At 38.5% G+C, this 26,453-nt stretch overlaps 1 pseudogene; it reads left to right on the forward strand.

Annotated features, from left to right (window-relative positions):
- LOC128048486 (antigen WC1.1-like) overlaps positions 1-26,453 on the forward strand; it is a 54,787-nt pseudogene that overhangs the window by 12,052 nt on the left and 16,282 nt on the right.

Below are 26,453 nucleotides of genomic sequence, written 5' to 3' on the forward strand. Positions count from 1 at the left end.
CAAAGATGGACAATGCCAAAGAAGGTTTAAAGTTCCACACAACTGCACTCATTTCACATGCTAACAAGGTAATGCTCAAAATCCTTCAAGCTAGGCTTCAACTATATGTAAACTGAGAACTTCCAAATGTACACGCTGGATTTAGAAAAGGAAGAGGAACAAGAGATCATATTGCTGACATCTGTTGGATCATAGAAAAAGCAAGAGAATTTCAGAAAAAAAAAAAATCTACTTTTGCTTCATTGACTATGCTAAATCTTTTGACTGTGTGCATCACAACAAACTGTAGAAAATTCTTAAAAAGGTGGGAATACCAGACTACCTTACCTGTCAAGAAGCAACAGTTAGAACCAAACATGGAGCAATGGACTGGTTCAACACAGGAAAAGGAGTGTGACAAGGCTGTATATTGTCACCCTGCTTATTTAATTTATATGCAGAGTACCTCATGTGAGATGCTGGGCTGGATGAAGCACAAGCTGGAATCAAGATTTTCAGGAGAAATATCAACAACCTCAGATATGCATATGTTATCACTCTAGTGACAGAAAGTGAAGAGGAACTAAGGAACCTCTTGATGAAGAGGAAAGGAGAGTGAGAAAGCTGACTTAAAACTCAACATTCAAAAACTAAGATCAGTCTGTGGTCACACCACTCTGAACATGCCCGATATTGTTAAAAAACTAAGATCATGGCACCCAGTCCCATCACTTCATGCCAAATGTGCAGTGCTAAGTTGCTTCAGTTGTGTCCAACTTTGTGCAACCCTATGGACTGTAGCCTGCCAGGCTCCTCTGTTCATGGGACTTTCCAGGCAAGAATACTGAAGTGGGTTTCCATTTCCTCCTCCAGGGAATCTTCCCAGGATGGAAGGGAATCGAACCCACATCTCTTATGTCTATCTGAATTGATAGACTAGCATCACTTGGGAAGCAAATATATGGGGGAGAAATGGAAACAGTGGCAGATTTTATTTTCTTGGGCTCCAAAAGCACTGCAGATGGTGACTTCAATGATGAAATTAAAAGATGCTTGCTCCTTGGAAGAAAAGCTATGATAAACCTAGACAGCATATTAAAAAGCAGAAACATCACTTTGCTGACAAAGGTCAAAGCTATGTTTTTTCCAGTAGTCTGGTACTGATGTGAGAGTTGGACCATAAAGAAGACTGAGCACCAAAGAACTGATGTTTTTGAACTGTGGTGCTGGATAAGACTTTTGAGAATCCCGTGGACGACAAGGAGATCAAACCAGTCAGTCCTAAAGGAAACCAACCTTGAAGATTCATTGAAAGGACTGATGCTGAAGCTGAAGTTCCAATAGTTTGACCACCTGATGTGAGGAGGCAACTCATTGGAAAAGACCCTGACGCTGGGAAAGATTGAGATGAGAGCAGGAGGAGAAGGGGGGCAACAGAGGACGAGATGGTTGGATGGCATCACTGACTCAATGGATATAAATTTGAGTAAACTCCAGAAGATAGAGAAAGACAGGGAAGGCTTGGGTGCCGCAGTCCACAGGGTTACAGAGTTGGATACGACTTAGTGACTGAACAACAATGTCTATTTTAAATATCGGTAAGATCCCCTTTCATTCTTGGTGTTGTTAAATTTGTGTTCTCTTAGTTTTTCTTGATAGAATTTTTTGCTAGAGGATTATCAGTTTCATTAGCCTTTCAAAAAGAATTACCAGTTGACTTTGCTGATTTTCTTTATTGTTTATGTTTCCTATTGCATTTATTTCTATTAGTTTTTGTTCTTCTCGTTTGGTTTTGATTTGCTGTATTTTTATAGATTCTTGACGTGAAATCTTAGATCATTTGCTCTCAGTTTTCTTTTCTTTTCTAATGTAAGCCTCAAGGAAGCATAAAGGCTGTAAATTTTCCTCTAAACACCATTTCAGTTGCTTCATACTGATTTTGAAACTACATAATTTCTTTTGTATTTTATCATCATGAAATGTTCTTTTCTCTCTGAATATATTCTTTATCCTATAGGCTTACTTTATATAATATTAATATAGATAATACAGCTTTCTCTGATCAGTGTTTGCATGGTATATCTTTGTGACCCTATGTTTCTGTGTTTATACAGTGTATGATTTTGTCTTACTTTATCTAGTCTGATCATCTTGCTTTTAGTTGGATTGTTTAAATAATTTAAATTAACGTAATTATTTATATACTTGTGTTTAAGTTTACTAGCTTGCTGTTTGTTTTATGCTTTTTTTCCCCTATTTTAATCTTTAATTGAGCATTTTAATACTCTATTTTATGTACTCTGTTGGTTTATTGGCTATACCTCTTTTTGCAGAGCTTATCATAATGTTGAAAATATTTCTCTTTAATCACATTTTTCTTTAGATATCATGTCACTTAATATATAATGTAAGACCTTATTATAGTATAATTCTATTTCACTGTTCTTGTTATTTATGTTACTGTTGTCATATATTCTACTTATAAATATACTATGATTTTAATACAAATTGTTATTTTTGTCTTAAATATTGTAGTATTTTAAAAATGAGAAGAAGTTTTTAAAATATTTACTTGCAGAATTATCATTTAACGCAGTTCTTATAGCTTTGGGTAGATCCAAGCTTTCATTTATTATCACTTTCCTTTAACTTTTAGACCTTTAGATAACATTTTTGTGTAGTGTATGTCTGATAGCCTCATATTGTATCATCTGTTATTCATCTGACAACACTTTAATTTTCTTTCAGGTGTGAATGTTATTTTCAAAAGTATCTGAATTCTGTGTTAATATTTGCCCCCCACCGAGTACTCTAAAGATGTTTTTGCATAATTATCGGCTTGCATTACTTCAAACAAGAAGCCAGTAATACTTAGCATTGTTCCCCTATATATAGTGTGTCAAAATTTCCTGGCTGCTCTTAAGAGTTATTTTTGCTTATGAATGGATTTCAGCAATATATTATCAAGTGCCTTAGGTAGTTTTATTTAGTTTATCTTCTTTGAGGTTTGTTTAGCCTCTTGGATCAGTGGGTTTATAGCTTCATTAAATTTGGAAAAATTTCATCTATCATTAAAAAAATTTTTTTTCTACTTATCCCTTATTCTGAATCTCTAAATAACACATTTTACATGGTTTGATATTATCCTTCATGATACTAATTTCTACTCATATTTTTCTCTCTCTAATTCAATGTGGATGGTCAATTGCTATGTTGAATTTCCAATTCTTTTATTCTGCAATGTCTTGTCTCTTGTTAAGTTAATCCAGATAATTTTTCATTCCAGATATTGTATTTTACTTTAGAAGCTCCATTTGCTTATTTTTTCTCTACTTTGTTTTTATGCCTCAGTAGGTATATTTATATTAGAGGTTTAAAGACCTTATCAGCCAATTAAATCATCTCTGTAATTTCTGAATTTGCTTTTAATGATCGCTCATTTAAAATTTTTTATGCGTTATATTTTTCTTCTTTGGAAGTCCAGTTTTTTGACTGGATTCAGGCATTACTAGGTAGTCTTTTACCAGAAAGAACTCTAGCAATAAATAATCAGAATATACTCAGAAACAAGGGAATTTAAAAAATTAAATAATTGATTCCCTTTGATTCTTTTCAAAATATGTTCCTTGGATGACTAATGATACATTGTCATTTTGGTTTCCCTCCTAAGCTTCAAAACTTTTTATGATCTCACCTTACTTGTCACAAATCCCACCTATATACCTACCCTTCACTTCTATAGCAGTTGCTTCCCTTTTTGACAAACCCATCTTTAAATCAATAAACATTTGTATATTTAAGATCATGTTTACTTGTGTGAAGCAAGAGAAATGACAAAATCCAGGGTTAGGTGATAGATAGGAGGAGCAGAGGGTGATGAAATATGCTAAAAACTGATTCAACTAATATTTTACCTAAATATTTATGTGTCTTATCAGTATTGAGGCTTACACAACTTCAGTTCAGCCACTCAGTCATGTCCGACTCTTTGCAACCCCACAGACTGCAGCATGCCAGGCTTTCCTGTCCATCACCAACTCCCAGAGTTTACTCATGGCCATTGAGTTGGTGATGCCATCCAACCATCTCATTCTCTGTCATCCCCTTCTCCTCCCGCCTTCAATCTTTTCCAGCATCGGGGTCTTTTCCAATGAGTCAGTTCTTCACATCATGTGGCCAAAGTATGGGAGTTTCAGCTTCAGCATCAGTCCTTCCAATGAACACCCAGAACTGATCTCCTTTAGGATGGACTGGTTGGATCTCCTTGCAGTCCAAGGGACTCTCAAGAGTCTTCTCCAACACCACAGTTCAAAAGCATCAATTCTTTGGTGCTCAGCTTTCTTTCTAGTCCAACTCTCACATCCATACATGACTATTTGATAAACTATGCTGCTACTGCTAAGTCACTTCAGTCGTGTCTGATTCTGTGCGATCCCAGAGACAGCAGCTCACCAGGCCCCTCCGTCCCTGGGATTCTCCAGGCAAGAACATTGGAGTGGGTTGCCATTTCCTCCTCTAATGCATGAAAGTGAAAAGTGAAAGGGAAGTCGCTTACTCGTGTCCAACTCTTAGCGACCTCATAGACTGCAGCCTACCAGGCTCCTCCATCCATGGGATTTTCCAGGCAAGAGTACTGGAGTGGGTTGCCACTGCCTTTGTCAGCAAAGTAATGTCTCTGCTTTTTAATATGCTGTCTAGATTGGTCATAGCTTTTCTTCCAAGGAGCAAACATCTTTTAGTTCCATGGCTGTAGTCATCATCTACAGTGATTTTGGAGCCCCCCAAAATAAAGTCTGTCACTGTTTCCATTGTTTTCCCATCTATTTGCCATGAAGTGATGGGACTAAATGCCATGATCTTAGTTTTCTCCAACTGGGAGCTCTCCAAATAATGGCTTGCTTACTCTCTACTTTCATCTTCTACCTTTTTTTTTTATGTCAGTTTCTTTTACAATTATAAAATGTTTAATACATTAAACCTGCATGAAGGAAAATTAAAAAGACACAAATAATTGGAAAATCATTCTGTGTTAATAGATTGAAAGAATTAATATTGCTAAAATGTCTATACTGCTCAAAGTAATCTATAGACTTGATGCAATCCCTATAAAAATCTCAATAGCATTCTGTATATAAATGGAGAAAAGCCTCAAAATATGAGTGTGTCATTTAGTTTTCATGCATTTATGAATTTTTCCTGTTTTCTTTTCATTCTTGATTTCTAGCTACCATTATGGTCAGCAAAGACACTTGGAATTATTTTGATATTCTTAAATTTTCTGAGACTTGTTTGTGATCTAGCATGTCCTGGAGAATATTTCATGTGTCACTGAGAAGAATGTCTATTTTTCTATACATTGGGTAAAAATATACTCCATGGGTCAGTGTATTGGGTCAATGGGCACTATGTGTCTGGTAATGCCATTTAGCCTATAGTGTTGCTCTGTTCTGTTGCTTTCTTATTGATTTTCTGTCTGAACGATCCATCCATTATAAACAGTGGGATATTTTTGTGCTGCTTTTATTTCTCCCTAAGATCTATCAATGTTGGCTTTGTTTATTTACATTTTTTGATGTTGGGGGCATATATTGAATATATATGTAATAACATGGGTTATTGATTCTTGTTGAACTATTTAATCCTTATGTCTCCTGTGATGGTTTTGGCTTAACTTCTCTTTGGCCTGACTTTGCTTTCTTTTGATTACTATTTGCATGGAATCTCTGTCTCTACCTCTTCACTTTCATCCTATGTGTGTCATGAAATCTAAAGTATGTAGTTGGGTCTTGTTTTTTAATCTACTCAGGCCACTCACCATTTTCCATTTGGAAGGTTTAATACATTTACATTTAAAATAATTACTGAAAGGTCAGGACTTGTTGTTACTACTTTGTTCATTGTTTTCTGTCTGTTTTGTAGTTCTCTTGTTCTTCTCTTCTGTTGCTTTCTTTGTGAAGTGACTTTTCATAGTGCTATGCTCTGACTCTTTTCTCCTTATCTTGTTATCCTCTATACTTTTAATTGTGGTTACCTGGGAACTTGCATCAAGCAATTGATAGCTATAATAGTCGATAACTGAAGTTAAGTACAATTAAGGTAACAAATTAAATTTGATAGCTAATGGAAACTCTGTATTTTACTATCTCCGCAATACTTTATATTATTGATGTCAGATTTTATTTCTTTACATATTCTTTTTCCGGGCTTCCCTGGTGGCTCAGAGGCTAAAGCGTCTGACTCCAATGCAGGAGACCCAGGTTCGATCCCTGGGTCGGAAAGATCCCCTGGAGAAGGAAATGGCAACCCACTCCAGTATTCTTGCCTGGAGACTCTCATGGACAGAGGAGCCTGGTAGGCTACAGTCCATGGGTTCGCAGAGTCGGACATGACTGAGCGACTTCACTTTCACTTTTCATTCTTTTTCCACCAGCAAATTTCTGTGATTATAGTTATTCTTGCTGTGTTTGACTTTTGATTTACAAAACATGGTTAAAATCACGTGCTGAGATTACAATATATCAATATTCTGTACTTCTCTTCATATTTATCTTTACTAATAAGAGGCAAGACGAGTGGTGATGAAACCCCTCAGTTTTTGCTTTTTGGAAATTTAAAAAGAATCTCTCTTCATTTTTAAAGGACAGTTTGCTAGATAAAGAGTTGATTATTGGCAGATTTTTTTCACTAAATGCTTTGTATACGTTACCCTGCTCTCTCTGGTCAGCAAGGTTTCTGCTGAGAAATCTGCTTTATGACAGAAACTCCCTTATATGTAACAAGTCATTTTTCTTTTAATGCTTTCAAAATTATCTCTGTGTTTGAATTTTGATAATTTAATTATAGCAAGTCTTGGTTCTACCTATCTATGAACTTTTGAGCTTCATAAATCAAGTTGTCCTTTTTGTCTCTGAGCTTACTTAACAGAACAGACTCATCTTTTTCTTCATTTAGGTCATCTAAGAAATTCTTGGAATATTTTGTCATTAAAAATTGTCAGAAAAATAAAATTGTTACTTTAAAAGTAGGTTAGTTATTATGTCAGTGTTTCTTCTCTTGAGCCATTATCTGTCTACAGATTGGCATGCATTAATGGCTCCAGCCTATACAATTTTCTGTATGCCAAGCCACTTGAGGAGTGGCTTGTGGGGGAAAAATCTGATGAGACTAGTAGCAGAAAGTCTCAGAAAAGCTTTCTAACTTTGTCTAAAGGATAGATCTCTATACTCTCATAGCCATTTTGCTCTGGTTTGGTTCTGTTCTTCATGTCTCTATACTCAAGTTTGAGTGCCACACATTATACATAATTTTCTTGGGCTCTGTAGATCCCAGGCTCCTAAATGAGAAACTTCTCCAACCAAAATAAAATCTATGTTCCTGATATTCAGCCATTACAGATGATCTGTCTTGGTCCCTGTAGTTTCCTGGACCTTAGATAAGGAATTCACATTTCTAACCAACCTCAAAGTATACCTTGCTGGGATCCAGTCATTCCAAATTGACCCTGCTTCTGGGTTTCTCTTTAGAAACTTGGTCATGAAAATGCAACTCTGACACTAACTGTTAAATTCTCAGTTTGTGCTCAACTCCTGGAAAGTTTTCACACCATTGCCTGTGACATATTGTTTTCAATTTGCAAGCAAGGAAAATGAACGCTCACTGTGTTTGTCATTATTTTTATCTTAGGATCTGTGCGTCTATTTGGAGGGGATAGACCCTGCTCAGGGCGTGTAGAAGTACATTCTGGAAAAGAATGGATCCCAGTGTCTGATGGGAACTTCACACTCCCCACTGCCCAGGTCATCTGTGCAGAGCTGGGATGCGGCAAGGCTGTGTCTGTCCTGAAACACATGCCCTTCAGAGAGTCTGATGGCCAGGTCTGGGCTGAAGAGTTCAGGTGTGAAGGGGAGGAGCCTGAGCTCTGGGTCTGCCCCAGAGTGCCCTGTCCAGGGGGCGCTTGTCACCACAGTGGAGCTGTTCAGGTTGCCTGTTCAGGTGAGATGCAGATCAGGACTAACCTCCCTGCACTCTCTGTTGGGGGTAAGAAAATCATGAGATTTTGCTGAAATCCTGTCTCCTTCCACCAGCGTACTCGGAATTGCGGCTCATGACAAACGGCTCCTCTCAGTGTGAGGGGCAGGTGGAGATGAACATTTCTGGACGATGGAGAGCGCTGTGTGCCTCCCACTGGACTCTGGCCAATGCCAATGTTGTCTGTCGACAGCTTGGCTGTGGAGTTGCCATCTCCACCCCCAGAGGACCACACTTGGTGGGCAGAGATGACCAGATCTCAGCAGTCCGATTTCACTGTTTGGGGACTGAGTCTTTCCTGTGGAGTTGCCCTGTGACTGCCCTGGGTAGTTCTGACTGTTCCCATGGCAACATGGCCTCTGTGACCTGCTCAGGTGAGAGAAAGGGAAGGGCTGTTGGTACACAGGACGCTCTTGGAGTGATGTGTCTCCAAGAGCAGAGAGGGATGGAAAACTGACTTCAAAAGTTAGATATTTCATGATGAAATGCGGGTTTTGTCATTATTCATTCATGTTTCAGATCAGGGCAAGAAGCATAAAGGAGAATACATATTTTAAGTAAACATAGCTATTTAAGTATAATCATAGTGAACAATGTATATGCAAAAAGGGTATACCTCAGTCAGGAATTTTCCTCCATTAAACCATGTGAGAATTTCTATACCCATCAGATTCCTTTACCTGATAACCTCAGTGTGTATTTCTTAAGACATTCATTCAAATTCAGGAAATTTCAATTTCACACAACATTATTAACTATTTTGGAATACACCTGAACTTGAAATTGTTTTGTTTTGAAGTTATAGTAGAAAGGTTTAACTACAAATTCAGTATTTTTAATAAATCAGAATTATTCAGATTTTCTATTCATCCATATGTCATTTCAAATGGAACTATTCAAAGAAATTTTCTACTTCAGCTAATTGTGTAAAAGTTTTGGCAAAGAGGGAGTGATGTCAGCATCATGGTGGTTTGCTTCCTTCCTATTTGCTTCTTTTTTTAACAACTAATTAACCGTACATCCATGATTAAAAGTCCCTCTGTGAAAGTTGTTGGATCCCATAACTAATATCAAAGAACCAGGAAGATGGTCACTCACCTGGGCATCCAGTAATAGGTGGGCAGACATTGGTAGAGACTGGAGCCAGCAGGAGTAGTGAAGCAGTCCCAGCTCCCTGGGCTGTGGTCAGGGAAAACATGGAGAAACGTGGTGAGTGCTCATTTGGTCGAATACCTATAGAAATTGTTAGAAGTCCAGGATTCCTGAAGGGAGATTTCATTACTCTGTTGGAGCCAAAAAAGTAAGTTTGAATTATTGGAGAGGATTAAAGGATTTTGCCAGTGCTGCTCCTTACCCCAAGGTGACACAGCATACATTTGAACTAGCTGGTGGGGCCTCTCTCATGGGTGAAAAGGAAAGCAGTGAGCTAGTGCCCACTTGATATTGCTGGGGAAACCAGTATCCCTCCAGCAGCACCCAGAGTTCTGGGGCTGAACCTCCGTGACTGAGGGGAGAAAGGAAATATGAAAGATCATTAAGAAGGTCAAAAAGTGTAAAAGGGATGCAGTTCCTGCGACTACACTCAGGGCTTCAGCAGGAAGCCCATCCGTAAGCCTCTAGGAGAATGTCACCCAAAGATCTCTCTCCCTGGGCCCATAGGTACTCCAAGTCCCTGGGGGTAGTAAGTCTTTAGGAAATCATCTTTACTGCCACCTTTCTGACAGTTGTTTTTGTGTGTTTCCAAGTATGGAGATGAATGCAAACTCCAGTAAATGGAGTGATCTCCAAAAACAGACGAGGGTCTGTGGCAGGGAGGTAACCACAGGCTTCAGCTGTAGCACAACATTCTGCAAAACAAAAAAGCTTAAGGTATTTTCCATAAGAGGAAGCAAGTAATGTAGAGTGAGTCTATACAAGGTCAGAGAACACTATATACCACCTGAAGGTAATCAGTAAAGATTTAATGTGGTGTCTGCTACATCTAAAGCAAAAGCAGCAATGCAAAATTTCAAGGAACTTGAATTAAAGAACGTTGTCCTCACCAAAGAGTAACAGTAACTTTTCAAAACTGACAAAGACACATGTCAATGACATGGATCTTTGCAATCTAGCTTATAAAGAATCCAACACAGCTGTTTTGAGAAAACTGAATGAGCTGTAAGAAAAGACAGAAAGGCAATTCAGTGAAATCAGGGAAACAATAGATGAAAAAACGAGAAGTTTAACAAAGCGAAGTCCTAAAAAGAACCAAACAGAAATTCTGGTGCTGAAAAGTTTAATGATGAAATGGGGAAAAATGCAACAGATAGCATCTACAACAAGTAGATCAAATTAAAGATAGAATCAGTGGTTAAAAATGAGTAAAAAAGGAAGAATATATCCTATGTGATTTATGTGTCTACACTAACATAAAAATATCTAGGAGAGGAGAGGGAGAGGGTGGGAAAAAATGTATTTAAATGAACAATTTCTAACTCGGGGAGAGGCTTGAAAATTCAAGCTGATAAAACTAATAGGTCACCTTATAACCCTTATGTAAAAGACCTTTTCTCAGAAACATTATAGTTAAACTGTAAAAAAATCAATAAAAGTAGCAGAAAAAAATATTGAATAAAGTGGAATAAATAAATGATTATTTAGTGTGCTGTTTAAAATTTGAAACTGCTGGTCAGATGCAGAACCAGCATTTTCACATTACTTAGGGTTGCAGATTGATGACTTTGATATAGTTCATCCATGTAGACAGACTGTCTTCACTAGTGACCAATGAAGCATAAATCAGACATAAGTGGTACTTCTTTATACTAGCAAAATCTAGGGGGAAATCCCATTTATTATAGTATGAATACTATTAAATATGTAGGAAGAAACTTAAAATATCTAAAGGGCTTGCATTGAAAGTCACAGAACATCTAAAAAAATAAAGACATATACCATGTTCATGGATTAGAAAACTTAATCGGCTGTCAATTCTCTTCACTTAATATACAAACTAAATCTCATCCTAATAAAAAGCCAAGCAATATTTTTGTAGAACTTTACAAGCAAATTCTAAACATTTCTTTAAATGTGAAAGAAGTGGAATGGACAAAATAATTTTGAAAAAGAAGGGGCAAAAGAAGTGTGCTAACTTCAAGTTTCCTACTACATATCCACAGCAACATGGCTATGGAATAAGAATAGCTAAATAGATCAGCAGAGCACAATAAAGTTCAGTAACAGACCCAAACCCATGTATGTGTTGAAATTCTACAAAAGCATAGAGATATTTCAAAGGGAAAAATACATTCTCTTCAAAAAATGATCTGCTAATTGAATATCTGCATGGGGGGGGGGGGGGGGCGGGAAATGAACTGTGATCCTTATTTCACATCATAAGTGCCATTCCCCCCATCCTCACCCTGAAGAAAAACCCCAGTCCATCAGGGTAGCTCAAATAAATGGTTATTCCCATATAAAATTTAATTATGAAACTGGTAGAAGAAAATATAAGAAAAATTATTATGATTGTGGAGTAAGCAAACATTTCCCAAGTCAGATAAGACATTAACCATTAAAAACTGAGATGTGATTTTCATTAAAATTAAAACTTTTTGCTTTTTGAAAAAAAATATTAAGAAAATGAAAAGGCAGTCAACTGATAGGGAGAAATTAACTGCAATACATATATCTAACAAAGGATTTGTAACAAGAATAAGTGAAAAAATTATAATAGAAAAATAAGAAAAGAACTATCCAGTTTAAGCATGGGCAAAATATTAAGAAAGACACTTTCCCAAAGATGATATACAAATGGCCAATAAGTAAATGAAATGATACCAAATATCATTAGTTAGTAAAAAAAATTCAAATTAAAGTATGAGATATAAATTCACAAATTAGACCAGCTACAATTAAGGAGACTGACAATTCCAAGTTTGGAGAAGGTTATTGATCCATTAGAACCTTCATACATTGCTGATTAGCAACTCTATGTCACCCAAAATTTCTGTTACCCAAGAGATGAAAAGATGTCCACAAAAGTGAAAAATCAGACATGTTTATTTGAAAGAGTAAAACAGTATAAGCCACTCTAATTTTCTTTAATGAGAGAAAGGAAAACTTTCTTTGGCATATTCATACAATGTAAGACTTTAACAATAGAAAGAAAAAGCTACTCATAAATCCAACTACACAGAAAATCTCAAAGCATGCTAAGTGAAAGAAACCATCTAAAAGGGATTACATACTGTATGATTTTAATAAATTCTCAGAAAACACAACTAATCTATTTATGATAAAAGACAGATCAGTATTTGCCTGGGTCTGGATTTGTGGGGCTTTTATTGGTTGCAAGAGGCATATAGGAACTTTGTGAATAATGCTATATATTCTGAATTTTAACTGTGGTAATGGTTATGCTGGCACATGAAACTGTCAAAACTTATGAAAACATACTCAAAATATGTGTATTTTATGCATGAAAATTATATCTCACTACGGAAGGTTTTTGGAGAAGGAAATGGCAACCCACTCCAGTATTCTTGCCTGGGAAATCCCATGGATAGAGGAGACTGATGAGCTACAGGCCTGGAGGCTGCAAAAGGGTCAGACATGACTTAGCTACTAAACAAACAACTGAAGATTTTACCATTTGTCTTTTGTTTTTAGCTTAATTCTACTTTAATAAAAAATATATTTTTAATTATTTTACCCTTTGAAAATTTTTTGGATCTCACTTTTTGTATAACATATGATCAGCCTTGGAAAATGACCTGTAAGTGCTTGGAATATGACCTGTAAGTGCTTGGAATAAGGTGTATTCTCTAGTTTTGAGAGGTATGTTCGTTAAATCACCCCACTCAAATGTTCTAAATATTTAGTGACTGGCTTTGCTTGTTTTGCTCTATAGTTACTGAGACTGAAGAAAGGTGTTTCTGGTTACTGTTGCCTGGTAACAAAGTACTTCAAAATCTAGTCACTTATGGCAACCATTTTATTTTGCATAAATATCACCATATATTTTTCCTTCAGCCCCAGTTGTATTTCCTCACTTCCTTTCAATCCTCATTGACAGCATTGCTCAAGCCCATCAGGCTTCTGCTAATGACCTCCTCCACCCCTTCTAGCTTCTGCCTGTTACTTTGTTCCAAAAGCAATGTCACATGTTTTAGGTGTCTTCCCAAATTTGGGCCATTATGGATAAAGATGCTATGCATGTGCATATACAAATTTATACTGTTTGTATAGTGGCCTCATTTGTATGTGGCCTCATTCCTTGGTATATATGCATATATAAATTTTCATATACAAATATATGCATATAAAATGCATATACTTTTTTTCTGAAAACAAACACTTCATTTGTCTTCAGTAAATAGTTAGCAGTATGGTAATTATGTGTTTGGTTACTATTGCTGCATAACCAAATTTCCCACAAAACTTAGCATCTTAAAACCCCTTTTTACTTTTGCTCATGGTTTCCTGGAGTTTGGGAAGGAATTTGAGAAGTGCTCTGATTTGTATTGTCTTGGAGTCTTATCAGGTTGCAGCCCAGTATCAGCTGGGGCTGACATCATCTGAGGACACTGGGCTGGGGACCCAGGATGGTTCATGAGGAAAGCCTGGCAGCTGGGAGGTCAGCTGGGTTGAACTGAGCGACCAGAGACCTGCATATGACAGTCTCCGCAGGACGAGAGTCTCAACAGGGCAAACTTGCCCTAAAGCAAAGGTCCTCAGTGGTTTCACAAGAGGCTGCAAGGGTTTTCAGACCTTGTGCTGAGAGTCAAGCAACTTTACTTTAACTCCCTTCTATCACTACAGAGTCGGGCATGACTGGGGTGGCTTGGCATGCATGCATGCATTGGAGAAGGAAATGGCAACCCATTCCAGTATTCTTGACTGGAGAATCCCAGGGACAGAGAAGCCTGGTGGGCTGCCGTCTATGGGGTCGCACAGAGTCGGACACGACGGAAGCGACTTGGCAGCAGTGGCAGCATTACTTACTAGCAATTCACAAAGTTCAGCAGAACTTTCAGGGAAGCACAGACCTCACTTCTCAGTGAATGTAACAGCAAAGATTATGTGCTGCCATTCAGTCGCTCAGTTCAGTTCAGTTCAGTCGCTCAGTCGTGTCCGACTCTTTGCGACCCCATGCATCGCAGCACGCCAGGCCTCCCTGTCCATCACCAACTCTCGGACTTCACTCAGATTCACGTCCATTGAGTCAGTGATGCCTTCCAGCCATCTCATCCTCTGTCGTCCCCTTCTCCTCCTGCCCCCAATCCCTCCCAACATCAGACTCTTTTCCAATGAGTCAACTCTTTGCATGAGGTGGCCAAAGTACTGGAGTTTCAGCTTTAGCATCATTCCTTCCAAAGAAATCCCAGGGCTGATCTGCTTCAGAATGGACTGGTTGGATCTCCTTGCAGTCCAAGGGACTCTCAAGAGTCTTCTCAAACACCACACTTCAAAAGCATCAATTCTTCGGCGCCCAGCCTTCCTCACAGTCCAACTCTCACATCCATACATGACTACTGGAAGTTGTGTCCAATTCTATTCGATTCCCTGGAATGCAGCACGCCAGGCTTCCCTATCCTTCACTATCTCCCGAAGTTTGCTTCAACTCATGTCCCTCTGATCATTGCTATTTCTGCAGGAAACCAGACCCAGGTGCTGCCCCAGTGCAGCGACTCCCTGCCTGAACCAACAGGCTCTGCAGCCTCAGGGGAGAGCGCGCCCTACTGCTCAGGTGAGGGTCCTACTAGACAGAAGGCGCTTAACCGCCGCCCCCACCCCGCCCACCCGCCCGGGTCACCGCCCGGGTCACCGCCGCATTGTCCGATTTCTCTCTCCTCAGACAGCAGACGGCTCCGCCTGGTGGACGGGGGCGGTCCCTGCGCCGGGAGAGTGGAGATTCTTGACCAGGACTCCTGGGGCACCATCTGTGATGACAGCTGGGACCTGGACGATGCCCGCGTGGTGTGCAGGCAGCTGGGCTGTGGAGAAGCCCTCAATGCCACGAGGTCTGCTCACTTCGGGGCAGGATCAGGGCCCATCTGGCTGGATGACCTGAACTGCACAGGAAAAGAGTCCCACGTGTGGAAGTGCCCTTCCCGGGGCTGGGGGCGGCACGACTGCAGACACAAGCAGGACGCGGGGGTCATCTGCTCAGGTCTGCGCTGCACACTGTCCACAGGCTGGGGGAAGGGTGGGGCCCTGGAGGACACGGGTCTGAGCCCTGAGGGAGAGATGTTGAAAGGACCAGAGAAGAAGTCTTCCTCCCGTGGAGCCTGTGTTTCCAGCAGACGTGAAGACGAGGTGCTTTCACTTCCTCCTGCAGCAGCTGAGATTCTGGTCCTTTCTTCTCAGCTGTGTTTCCTGGCAGAGCCGTTTCTCACGGTTTCCACATGAAAGCAGGGCTCTCTCTTCAGTTTCTTGTGGTATACAGTCTGGAGAGCCTGTTGACGTTGTAATGAAAGCACAGATTTACTCTGTTCAGTTCTGTACCCTAGGAGTCTGACGAGGGTCTCTGTAGACCAACAATCCAGTGTCCACAGGGCTGCGTTCTTCCTGGAGGCCCTGGGGAAGACTCTTTTCCCAACCTTTTCTGGTCCCTATGTGGCCTCATTCCTTGGCTTGGAGCCCATCTTCTTCTTCGGACAACATTCCCTCCCCTGACCATTCTTCAGGGTCTCGTATTCCTCTAACCACACTCAGGAAGAGTATTCCATTTTAGGGATAATCAGATTGGGTTTATATGATTAATTCATAATCTTGCAGATTAGTCTCACCATCCCACGCTCCTAAGTTTCTTGTCTTAATAATGTCTGTAAAATGCCTTTTGAAATATAAGGCAACATTCACCGGATTGAAAGACTGGAACATAGACATTTGTGGGTTCACTGTTCTGCCTGTTTCTCCACTACCCACATCCCTTTCACATGCTCTTTTACAGGTTTTTTCAGGAAACAAGGCTCAGGGCCCTTCCCTGCAGGTGCCTATGTTGGCCTTTCTCTCTGTATTCACTACATCATTGTGGTAGAAATAGAAAGACAGACATTAATGGACAAAGTTAAGTAAAAGGGAGACAGAATTCAGTCTTGTCACCTAGTGGGTATCTCCTCAGCTGGGTCAGGGTGAGTGTTCACGATTTCTGGGAAAGAGGAAAACCCGGAGCACTGAGTGGAATGCTCACTGTGTCCTGTTTCCTCCCTTTCAATCTCAGAGTTCCTGGCCCTCAGGATGGTGAGTGAGGACCAGCAGTGTGCTGGGTGGCTGGAAGTTTTCTACAACGGGACCTGGGGCAGTGTCTGCCGCAACCCCATGGAATATATCACCGTGTCCCTGATCTGCAGACAGCTTGGCTGTGGGGACAGTGGAAGTCTCAACCCTTCTGTTGCTCTTAGAGAAGGTTCTAGACCCCAGTGGGTGGATGGAATCCAGTGTCGGAAAACTGACACCTCTCTCTGGCAGTGTCCTTCTGACCCTTGGAATTACACTTCCTGCTCTCCCAAGGAGGAAGCCTATATCTCGTGTGAAGGTGACTTACTGTCTGTTTCTGTGTGTCTGTCCCAACCCTGTAGGATGTCAGTAGTGAGATTTTATATTTTAAAATGTCTAAGTGATGAGTTTAAGTTGGATACACAAAATGACGTTAGGATGGAGCTAATTTAATCCATGTTTCAACGTTGTTATTTAGAGTTTAATTTGGATATATCACATAACATTATATTAGTTTCAGGTGTAAAATGTAATGCTTATATATTTCTGTATATTAGTAAATGATCACCACAATAAGTCTAGTAATATCCATCACCATATATCATTACAATTTTTTGATTATGAGGAACATTTTTCTTACCAACATTCAAGGATACAATACAGAATTCATTGTAGTCACCATGCTGTACATTACATCTTCATGGAATTCACTTTAGAACTGCAAGTTTGTATCTTTTGACTACCTCCACTTGTTTTGCCCACATCAATCCACCTCTGGCAACCAAGAAACTGTTCTCTGCCTCTCTGAACCCCTCCCCTTTTTTTGTATTTGATTTAAGATTCCACATATAAATTAGATCACATGGTATTTATTTCACTTAGCATAATGCCCTCAAGGTTCATCCATGTTGCTACACATGGCAGGATTTTCTTCTTTTTGTTGGCTGTAGATATCACATTTTCCTTACCCATTTATCCATCAGTGAAAACTCACGTTTGGCTATTGTAAATAATGCTGCAATGAACATTTGGTTGCACATAGTTTTTTCAAGTTGGTATTTTGTTTCTTTCAGATAAATACCCAGAAGTGAAATTGATGAACCATATGACAGTTTTATTTTTAATTTTTGGAGAACCTCAATACTGTTCTCCATAGGGGCTGCATCAACTTACATTCCCCCCTCCCCGCCCCCACCCAACTGTGCACAAGGTTTGCCTTCTCTCTGCATTTTCACCAGCTCCTGTTATTTCTTGTCTTTTGGATAAAAATCATTCTAACAGATGTGAGATATTACCCCGTTATAGTTTGATTTGCATTTTTCTGATGACATAACATTATGCGCCTTTTCATTTACCTGTTGGCCTGCTTTATGTCTTCTTTGAAAAAAAAATGTCTATTCATGTCCTCTGCCCATTTTTTAATCAGATTGTCGGTTTGCTTTTGCTATTGAGATGTATGAATTCTTTAAGTATTTTGAATATTAACCCTTGTCAGAAATGTAATTTGCAAATATTTTCTCCAACTCCATAAATTACCTTTTCATTTTGTTGACCTTTCCCCTTTGTTGTGCAGAAGATTTTTAGTTTTCTGTAGTTTCAAAGCTTATTTTTGCTCTTGTTGCTTTTGCTTTTGGCATCAAACTCAAAATATCCTCATGATGACTGATGTCAGGACCTTTTCATCCTAATTTTTCTTCTAGGACTTTTTTTTAATAATTTTAAAAATTTATTTATTTTTGGCTGTGCTGGGTCTTTGTTGCTGCATGGGCTTTTCTCTAGTTGCAATGAGCAGGGGCTACTGTTCATTGCATTGCACAGGCTTCTTATTGAAGTGGCTTCTTTTGTTGAGGAGAACAGGCTGGAGGGCATTGAGCTTCAGTAGTTGTGGCACGTGGGCTCAGTAGTTGCCGTTCCCGGGCTGTAAAGCACAGGCTCGAGAGTTGTGGCCAATGGGCTGAGTTGCCCTGTGGCATGTGGGATCTTCCTGGATCAAGGAGCACACTTGAGTTTCCTGCATTGGTGAGTGGATTCTTTACCACAGCCACAAGGGAAGCCCCTCTTCTAGGATTTTTATGGCTTCAGGACTTATGATCAAGTCTTTAATCCATTTTGAGTTAATTTTTGTGAATGGTGTAAGAGTTTTCCAGTTTTATTCTTTTGTGTGTAACTGTCCAGCTTTCCCAACACCATTTTTGAAGAGACAGGCCTTTTCCGATGGTATAATCTCTACTTTTTTGTCATAAATTGATTGACCATATATATTTGGGGTTACTTCTGGGATCTCTATTCTGTTCCAGTGATTTCTGTGTCCATTTTTATAGCAATACCATACTGTTTGATTATAACAGCTTTGTAATACAGTTTGAAATCAGGAAGCATGACACTTCTATTACTCTTTCTCAAGATTTATTTGGCTATGCAGGGTCTTTTGTAGTTCCACACAAATTTTAGAATTGTTTGTTCCATATCTCTGAAAATTTTCATTGAAATTTGGATAAGGATGGCAGTGGATCTGTAGGTTGCTTAGGTTGCTTTGTGTAGTATGAGCATTTTAACAATATCAGGTCTTCCAATCCATGAGCACAGAATATCTTTCAATTTATTTGTGCCTTCTTTAATATCTTTCACAGTGTCTTAAAGTTTTCAATAGTGTCTCAGTTTTGACTCTTCCTTTCAGATTTGGATGTTGTTATTTTCTTTTGCTTGCTTGATGATTCTGACTAGAACTACCAAAACTATGTTGAATAAAAGTGATGAGAGTAGGCATTTTTGCCTTGTGTTTGATCTCAGAAGAAAAGCTTTCAGCTTTTTACAGTTGAGTAGGATGCTTGCTGAGGGTTTGTCATATGATATTTATTGTGTTGAGGTATAATCCTTTTATACCTACTTTGTAAAGATCTTTAGTATCATAAACGGCTGCTGAATTTTGTCAAATATTTGTTCTGCATCTGTTGAAAGGATATGATTTTTTTGCCTTTATCTTATTTGGTGTATCACATCGATTAATTTGTGAATATTGAGCCATCCTTGCATCCTTGGAACAAATCTCTGTTGATCTTGGTGTTGTTATTATTGTTGTTGTTTAGTCACTAAGTTGTGTCTGATACTTTGCGATCCAATGGACTATAGCTTGCTAGGCTCCTCTGTCTTAGATTTCTCAGGCAACAATACTGGAGTGGGTTGTCCAGTATTCTCTTCATGTATTGTTGAATTTGTTTTTCTAATATTTTGTTGAGGATTTTTGCATCTATATTTATTTGGGATATTAGCCAGTATTTTCTTTTCTTGTGGTGTTCTTGTCTGGTTTTGGTATCAGGATAATCTTGGCCTCATAAAATGGCTTTGGAAGTGTTCCTTTCATCCTTTTTGGAAGAGTTTGAGAAGGCTCCACCACTTCATACCGTTACACTAGAAACTGGAATTTCAAAAAAAAAAAAAAGTTGGTGGGGTGACAAATAGTCAAACCATAGCACCTTACTTCCTTCAACATTTCTCTCTCTCTTATTCCCCACCTTCCACACACACCCCATTCAGGAATACCTTGAATGATATATTGGGCATTGCCTGAAATCTACAAATGAGAGAATGAGATAGATTAAACTAAATGAGATAGATATTTCAAAAGTAGAGATTTGTCCCTTTCCTTGCCTCTGTTTCTTCATCTCTTTTTCTTTTCATTCAAAGGCCAAAGTAGTATTAAACTATTGGACTTTTATATATGATATATTTTTGACAATAAAGCACCATAAAATGGGTTGTGATGAAGTCTCTGACCCTGAAAGTGAGCAATCACCCCACAGAGGCCGTGCCATCATTTTTTCAGAGGTTCTCTGCATGAAGTGGGGAGAAAGTTTGGAAGGGTGATGTGGAGAGAATATACAAGTTCTCATATTTTATGATAAGAACCATTTACATCCATTGTCTTGTGTTTTTTGAACTTATGTGTATTTCTTTCACTTACAATTCTTTTGTGTCTTTTTTTGGTTATTTTTTTTCCTCTAAATACAAATCTTTCTTAGAAAATTTATTTGAGTCTACTGCAGACATTTCTGCCTTACTAGGTAGCTATTTTTTTTCTGACTTTTTTCTATATATTCCCTTTTTTTGAGAGTTTTCTCTCTACAGCAACTTTTGCTTGACCAATGCCATACTGAATAACACATAACTGCAGCTTAGAATTCATTTAATAATTGTCCATTAAAAATTGCATAAGTGGAGCTTCCCGGGTGGTCCAGTGGTTAAAAATGCACCTGTCAATGCAGAGGACATGAGTCTGATCTCCTGTCCAGGAAGTAGTAAAGAACCTGCCTGCCAGTGCAAAAGATATAAGAGATGCAGGTTTGATCCCTGGGTCTGGAAGATCCTCTGGAGGAGGGCATGGGAACTCACTCCAGTATTCATGCCTGGAGAATCCCATGAACAGGTGAGCCTGGCAGGCTACAGTCCATTGAGTCACACAAGGTTGGACATGACTGAAGAAACAGCACACACATGCACACACACCAGGAAGATTCCATATGCCATGGAAAAACTAAGCCTGTGCACCACAACTAGAGAAAGCCCACGTGCAGCACCAAGACCCAGTACAGCCAAAAATAAATTTAAGAAAAACTTCTTAAAAATTGCATGAGTGGAAATTTGAATATAAATTAATTCTGTGCTTATGCACTAATTATTTTTTAAATATGCACCATTTATTATCAGAAAACATTACCATTAATTTATATTTGCTTTACTATTTTGCTGATTACCATGAATTTAAAGAAATTCTATTTCACTGAATTTTATTCATCTACTTATTCATTCAATAAATATTTCTCAAGCCCCATCACGGTATTTAGAAAAGCTTCTCCATGCATTCTTGTTGAATGGTGAATGTGCAATCACCATCCTAATAGCAGAAACATGGGGTAAATAAGATATGCAAGGTCCTTCCCTGGAACTTTCATTCAGGGCTATATATGTGTGTGTATTTGTTGTGGAATATGGACATGATAAACAAGTAAATACTTAAAGGTATTCCAGATATCTTTAAGATATCTTCCATCATCATTTATATTTTTTTCTCCAGAATGTTTAAAATTTCATTTATTTATAGAAACTCTCTACAAATTAACACCACTTACTCCTTTTATTAAATACTACTGAAAGTATTTACCCCATTTTTTGCATATGTCTTTAGGGTTGTGTATGTGCTGTGGTTATATGATCAAATATACTATGTTTTACTTTTATGAATTCTGCCTTTAATGCAGTATTTCAGATGCCATTCTTCATCTCAAAATAGCTTTTAATCATTTTATTTTCTTCAAATAATTTTATAATTTGAGTAAACAATATCTATAATCTTACTGAATCTGAATTTGTTTTACTGTGTGTGATGTTTTAATATCATCAACAGATACAAATTACATTTTAGATACCTGATAATTTAGTTCCTCACCAAATACATACACATTATTTCATGATTTCATGGATATGACACCAAAAGAACAGGTAAAAATAGACAATTTGCAAAATATATAAGGAAATCCTACAACTCAAGAGCAAAACAACAACAAGAAAAAAACCATAATAACCCAATTGAAAAATTAGTCAGAGGCTTGAATGGACATTTCTCCAAAGAAGATATAGAAATAGCCAAGAGGTATAGGAAAATATGCTCAACATTATTAGTCATCAGGGAAATGTAAATCAAAGCCATTAGAGATATCATCTCCCACCTCTCAAAATGGCTATGATTTTAAAAAAAAAAGAAGTGTTGGCAAGGTTGTGGAGAAATTGAAAATCTTCTGAGTATTTATCCACATTAGATATGTAAATTTAATCTCAATAAAACTATGACCAAAAAATTTGCATGATTTATAGTGACATTTCTTCATTCTTGGTATTGTTAACTTCATTTTCTCTTTGTTCTTGTTTAGTTTTGCTCAGTGCTTAGCGGTTCTCAAGGAGCCGGGTGTGAAAGGTTTTCCTCTGTTTTCTCTCTCATGCTTGCCTTGGGCTTCCCTGGTGGCTCAGCAGTAAAGAATCCGCTTGCAATGCAGGAGACCTCCTGCAAAGCAGGAGACACAGGTTCAGTCTCTGGGTTAAGAAGATCCCGTGGAGAAGGAAACGGCAACCCTCTCCAATATTCTTGCCTAAAATCCCATGGACAGAGGAGCCTGGTGGGCCACAGTCTATAGAGTCGCAAGAGTAGGACTTGACTTAGGAACTAAACCACCATCACTACCACCAGCCTTACCTTCTTTTTAAAATTAATTTTTGTTCTTTTCTTTGTTAATCCCAACTTCTGTATCCTTTAGGCTTTATTTTCTCTTCTCCTAGTTTCTGAAATAGAAGCTTACATTTTTTTTTTCATTTTTAGCCTTTCTTCTTTTCTAAATCTAAGGTATAAATTTCCCTTAAGCACTACTTTAGTTGCATTAGAAGAATTTAGTTATCTCATATCTTTGCTATCACTATTTCACAATATTTTCTAATGTTTAAATTTATTACCAGACCCAGGTACTGTTTCGGAAGGGTGTTGCTTAATTTCTCCAAATAAGGATGGCTAACCGTATTTTCTTATTAATTCTTAATTTAATTACACTGTGGTCAGAGTAAATACTCTGTATAAATTCAATTATCTGAAGGTTTTTGTCCTACCATATGGTCATTTTTGATAAATGTTCCTAGTGCATTTACAATAATGTGAGTTCTTTCATTATTGGGTGCATTGCTCTTTATATGTTATTTAGCTAAATGTGTGGATTGTGGTGTTTTACGTCTACTATAGTCTTCCTTCTATTTTGTATGCCTGGTCTGCATGGTATTGAAAATGATTTGTTAAAGTTCCCCCAGGTTGATTGTTATTTTGTCTTTCTTCTTCTCATTCTGTCAAGTATTATTCTGTATTTCAAAGCTATGTTTCGATATCTTCCCTGGATTCTGATATCTGTAATATCTTTATTAAGGGCATACCACTATATAATCATGATATTATCCTCTTTAAGTAAATTAGCACATCCTCCCTTAAAGTCTCCTTTCTGTGACCTTGCTATAGCTACTGCAGCTTTCTTATAGTTAGTATTCACATGTGTGTGGCTTGCTAAGTTGTTTCAGTCATGTCCAACTCTTTGCTAAGGACTGTAGCCAGCCAGGCTCCTCTGTCCATGGGATTCTCCAGGCAAGAATACTGGAGTGGGTTGCCATGCTCTCCTCCAGGAGATCTTCCTGACCTAGGGATTGAACCCATGTCTCTTATGTCTCCTACACTGGCAGAGAGGTTCTTTACCACTAGCACCATCTGGGAAGCCCAGCATTCACATAATGTACACGTTTTTCCCCTTCATTTTACTTTTGACCTTTCTTTGCTCTCATATACAATGTGAGTATCTTGCAGGTAGCATTTACATGAATTTTGTTGGTTTATCAGTTAGTAGAGGGGCTTTAATTTGAAGTATCTAATCCATTGTAATTAGATTGCAAATCCAATTACTGATATTGTTGGGTTAGTATCTAACATTTCCTTTTAATTGTCCCATGTGCTTCATGTTTCTTTTTCTCTCCTTTTATCTTTCTTTGGTATTAAACAAATTTATTCCAGATTTTCCTTTGATTTTCTGCGGCTTTACTAGATGTGGAGGTTTTCATAGACTTCCATCCATTTAAAAAATTCTTAATTATTATATCTTGTTTTTTTTCTCTTTATTTATTGATTTTTACTTTAAATATTGCATTGGTTTTGCCATACATCAACATGACCAAATATTACTTCTGCTGCACTGTCTCTGTTTCTCTTCTCCTCCTATTCCCCCTCTTTTTCCTTCTCCTCCTTCTCTTTTTCCTCCTCCTCTTCTCTCAACTCTAGGACTCCTTTAAGACACTAATTCTGTGTTCAGTTCACTTCAGTTCAGTCTCTCAGTCGTGTCCGACTCTTTGTGATCCCATGAATCGCAGCACACCAGGCCTCCCTGTCCATCACCAACTCCCGGAGTTCACTCAGACTCATGTCCATTGAGTCAGTGATGCCATCCAGCCATCTCATCCTCTGTCGTCCCCTTCTCCTCCTGCCCCCAATCCCTCCCAGCATCAGAGTCTTTTCCAATGAGTCACCTCTTCTCATGAGGTGGCCAAAGTACTGGAGTTTCAGCTTTAGCATCATTCCTACCAAAGAAATCCCAGGGCTGATCTGCTTCAGAATGGACTGGTTGGATCTCCTTGGAGTCCAAGGGACTCTCAAGAGTCTTCTCCAACACCACAGTTCAAAAGCATCAATTCTTCGGTGCTCAGCCTTCTTCACAGTCCAACTCTCACATCCATATATTCTGTGTTCAGTTCTGTCTAAAATTCTTTTAAACCTATTCATTCAGTTCTTAATTCTAAATATTTTATTTTCAGTTGGCAACTGTTCCTTTGATTTTTTTAAATTTTATTTTTACTTTATTTTACTTTACAATACTTTGATTTTTTATAGTTACAATTATTTGTTAACATTTTTCATTTTTTACCTATTGATTCTTTCCTTTCCCCTTTTCCCCTAAACACATTGTTCATAGTTAAAATCCTTATCTGCTAACTCCAGCATATCTAGCATGTGTGTCTCTGCCTTCTGTTACCTTCCTTTTTTCAAGTTTTAAATTTGTCAAGTCATCCATCTCTTTACATCCCATGCAATTTTTAACTGAATGAGAGAAATGATGCATAAGAAAATAAGATATCCCAGATACATTTTCTCACACCTGAAAGGATTCATATTCTGTTTTGTTAAGCAAGTGGGAGGAGGGGCTTAGACCACCCAGATGTCTAAACACTAGCTAGAGTTGAGCTGTCACAAGTCTGGGTGGCAGTGTTTGTAGCACTCAGTCTACCTCTGATTTCTCTGCCCCTGTGTTATGGGCTTTCAGAGTTTATAATTGAAAACCTGATTATTTTGGTAGCTCAGCCGTCAGGAGGATGAGGGAAGATCCACTCTGTTTCCAAGGTGTTTGACACAGTTCTTTGGCCTCCTGCCATTGACAGCGTGTTTACTGGGCAGTTATTTGAGGAGAAAATCTGCTATATGAGAGAGGCTCTCAAGCCTCCAATTTTGTCACTGTAGCACCAGGTAACCCCCAAATCATACAGGCTTCTCTGTCCCACTTTGATCCATTAACCCAGGCAACAAACTGGGAAATTCCCATAGAGAAAGAGAAGCTTCAGATCCTTGGCTAACAATGAAATGATCTCCACTCTTTAGAATTTTAGCATGTTTAGTTCATATTGTGTCCACAAATGCCTAATACCTTCATTTTTTATCTAACATTTTATAGCATTTTAAGTTGTATCCAGCAGAGCATTGGCCTGCTGTGAAGCCCTCCATTGGAACCCCTCTTCATGGAAGTACAAAATTCTAGATTTTATTCTCCGCTTCAGCATTCACCTAAAGTGCAACACCGAGTAGACATCATTTAACCTTTCTTTACATGGCTTTTTATGTACTAAAGAACAACATAGTGAGCCTGTCAATATCCTTTGTTCAAGTGCTTTCAGAGCAAGAATTTAACCTATTTCTGCTCTATGGTAAAGTTAGAAATGCATAATATTTTCCCTCTGGAGAACAAATGGCCCCCAACTTTGAATAATAGCGATTCCTGACACAAAGTGCAAGAAAAGATAATATTTACTTGAGAGAAGAAGCAGCATTCCAAGATTCCCAGTGGAATCTGGTCGATGTCAATCAATATCACCTGACAAACTTCTTATGCAAGGTTGCCCAATCCACTCAAAGAGATCCCATTTTCTTAAAAGAAAGTATCCAGATCTGGAGTCTGAAGATTAGAACCATCAGTGAAATATTCCGGGGCAAACCAACACATCTCAAGGTCCATTTGTTTTTCAATTCTGCATGATTGTACCAAGGAGAATGATTCTAACGATAGAGGATTCATGGCTGCTACCTGAGGCTTCTGATGAGGCCAGTTCCTGATTCCATTTCCTGTGATCTAATCCCTTTAACTCTCAGGTCAAGGGCACCAATATGTGTGTGGCTTGTAAGGAATCCATCCAGCAGCCAGCCCATTCCTGTGACTCTGAACTCATTCAACTGCTCCGGGTAGACAGACTAACATTTCCTGTAAATCTTTCTCAGATGCTGTGCAGAACTCTACAAATCAAAGGTTAACACTCCTGTCTCACCCTACTCAGTAGCGTAATATTTCCTGTTTTTGCCCATTTTCAATGTTATTATTCTCCTGTCACTGCTGTAAGAAACCAGACTCGGG

Source organism: Budorcas taxicolor, chromosome 5 (genome assembly GCF_023091745.1).
Source record: "Budorcas taxicolor isolate Tak-1 chromosome 5, Takin1.1, whole genome shotgun sequence".
NCBI lineage: Eukaryota > Metazoa > Chordata > Mammalia > Artiodactyla > Bovidae > Budorcas > Budorcas taxicolor.